We start from the raw sequence: 3,345 nt of genomic DNA on the forward strand, positions 1-3,345 counted from the left end.
ACGCATTGTTCCCAAAGGATGATCAGTCCATTCAGGCACAAGTGAGGAAAGGGGTGTGAGCACAACACATCAATCCTCTCTGTGGATTTAACCACGACCATAATTCAATATCTGATAACGGTTCCTAGGATCGATCCATACGCCCTCTATTCAACCGGTACATAATCAAGTCCACTTTTTAGGACTATAAAAATGAGGACGCCATGATCGTTTTAGTCACCATGGAAACATCTCAATACCGGTGCTCCAGTTATTGAGTCTATAGTAAAATGTTTCACAAATGAAGCAATAAAACAAGTCAAATGATCAAAATGATCCATATTCCGAATAAGAATATAAGTCGTAGTTCAAAAGGAAACAAAGTTCAATAACATTTGATAAGCATAAAGAAATTTAGAACAAATTATTCGAAATTTATCACAGATTATCCGGATTAGGAAGCCTTACGCAAATGGCTATCCCCGTGTCAAGTGAGATATGGAATCCGTACCTTAACCGAATTTGACAATTAACGCACGATCAAACGGAAATTCACGATCAAGTTTGACTTACCCGCGTGCCTAACGAATGCATAACCGGTTACTATTTACAAAGCATAAAAACCATAATATAACTATTCTAATAAAATTACTTAGGTCTTAATATACTTAAACAACGTAGACTTCAAGAAGGACAGCCGGTTATGAATTGAAAACTTAAACGTAAAACTTAGCATTATTCTCTTTCGATCCAACCATTTCCGACCCTCTTATTTCTAAGCATTTTTATATTATTTAGAAACCAATCCAGATTATATTTTCTAAATGAAAGTTGTATATTGGTGTCAAACGAGTCTATTACTTTTGAAATCATCTCATTTGGATCATCCATCTATTTTATATGAATTTTACAAAACTGCAAATTAATCTCGGATACAGTGTAAACAGCCTAAAAAACACACTGTTTCGTGCCACTTAAAGTCATAAATACGATTTTGACCCTTAGTGAAAGTTGTAGTATACAGCATGATCTTCCTGACTGCAAAATACGAGCTTAATCCGACTTACGGTTTGTGAGTTATACACTGTCAAAGTACGGGAGTTACATTATCGGTAAAATTCGATTCCGTAATTCCCGACTAACTTTTATGATCCAACTTTCATGATATGCTACATGTACATGCTATAAACGTACTTCAACATACTAAATAGTAAAACAAGTCCAATGGTCGTTAACCTAAGCTTAATCATGCATTTATACCTTTCGACATTTAACCGAACAATTGGTGTACAGTTAAACATTTACCCACAATCTAATCATATTGAAACTATAATATACCCTTTTTATTTCTACATCAATATAACCAGTCCTAGCATTCTAAGTATCAAATATATCATAATTTTGACAATATCAATCCGTAAACTTCGGTATAAACACAACATAAACACCTTAATGAAACTGAATGAAATTTATACCTTTAAAAAGGGTTCGAAGAGTGGATTCCGAATATATATTTGTTACCTCGATCCCCTTAGTAACTTGACGTGAAACTTAGAAAGAAGAAAATAGATTTTTAGAGAATTTGAGACGAGAGAATGAGCGAGAGAATGGCGGTGATGAACCGCCTCTCATGTGCATATGCATATATGTATATATATATAATGTTTTTTAATTATAAATATATGTGTAACCGCCAACATATATATATATATATATATTATATAATTATATATATATATATATATATATAATTTAACTATTTAATAGTTTTAACCCTTCAAGTTAGATTCCCAACTTTACGTCAATATAGGTATAAACACATTTTTGATGCAAAACTAGTCTAGGGTACAAATTGGTTAAGTATAGGGTACAAATATATTATGCATAATTCTACCAAAAATTATCTTAACCCAATTTGTACGAGTTAACGAAACACGGATATTATAATCCTCCCCTCCTAAAAAGAATATTTCGTCCTCGAAATTTAGATAGGGTTAGAGGATTTACGTGATTTGAATAGATAAGGGTAATCCTTTTGCATAGATTCCTCGGTTTCCCATGTGGCTTCTCGCTCAGAATGATTTCGCCATAACACTTTAACAAACGGTATTGACCTTCGTCGCATTTGTCTCTCTTCTCTATTAATTATCGCCTCGGGTTCTTCAATATAAGAAAGATTTTCTTCAACTTTGTCCAACGGATAATCAATCACATGGAGAGGGTGATAATGATATTCGCGGAGTGACGAGATATGGAAAACGTTATGAATATGTGATAGTTGAAAAGGTAACGCTAGGCGATATGCCACCTCTCCAACACGTTCCAGTATTTCGAAGGGTCCGATATATCTTGGACTAAGTTTACCTTTAATTCCAAACCTACGAATACCTCGTAACGGTGAAACTTTTAGGAAGACGTGATCACCCGTTTGAAATTCTAAATGCTTTCGATGCTTGTCAACGTAACTTTTCTACCGAGATTGAGCCTCTTTCATTTTCAATTTTGCGATCTTGACTTGTTCAGTAGTAATCCTGACAAGTTCGGGTCCTTCAATAGCTCGTTCCCCCACTTCATTCCAACAGATCGGTGTTCTACATTTTCGACCATATAAAGTTTCGTACGGGGCCATGCCAATACTAGCTTGCCAACTATTATTATACGCGAATTCCACAAGATATAGAGACTCGTCCCAACCATCAGACCACTCAAAAGCACAAGCCCGTAACACATCTTCTAGAGTTTGAATAGTTCGTTTAGTCTGACCATCTGTTTGTGGATGAAAAACTGAACTCATAGTCAATCGCATACCCCAAGCTTGGTGAAGACTTTTCCAAAATTGAGAAGTGAATCGCGGATCTCGGTCCGATGTGATAGAAACTGGCGTGCCATGCAACCTCACGATTTCCCGTTGGAATAGATCATATAGTTTACTGACAGGGTACGTCTCCTATATAGGTAGGAAATGAGCCGATTTTGTCAAACAGTCAACTACTTCCCATATAACATCATGTTGTCTCTGAGTTTTCGGTAGTCCTGTCACAAAATCCATAGAGATATGTTCCCATTTCCAAACTGGAATCTCTAATGGTTGTAACAATCTGCTAGCCCGTTGATGTTCAATCTTCACTTTCTGGCAAGTAAGACATTTTGCTACGTATTCGGCTATATCCCGTTTCATACCATTCCACCAAAAGTACTGTTTTAGATCTCGGTACATCTTAGTGGATCCGGGATGAATTGAGAATAGCGAATTATGAGCTTCACTCATAACTGCTTCTTTGAGTTCATGATTGTCGGGTACACAAAGTTGATTAGAGAACCAGATAATACCTTTATCATCAACTCGAAAATTAGACTGTGAATCAT

This window comes from Cynara cardunculus, unplaced genomic scaffold (genome assembly GCF_001531365.2).
Source record: "Cynara cardunculus var. scolymus isolate 2C unplaced genomic scaffold, CcrdV1 Un_Scaffold_1832, whole genome shotgun sequence".
Taxonomy (NCBI): Eukaryota; Viridiplantae; Streptophyta; class Magnoliopsida; order Asterales; family Asteraceae; genus Cynara; species Cynara cardunculus.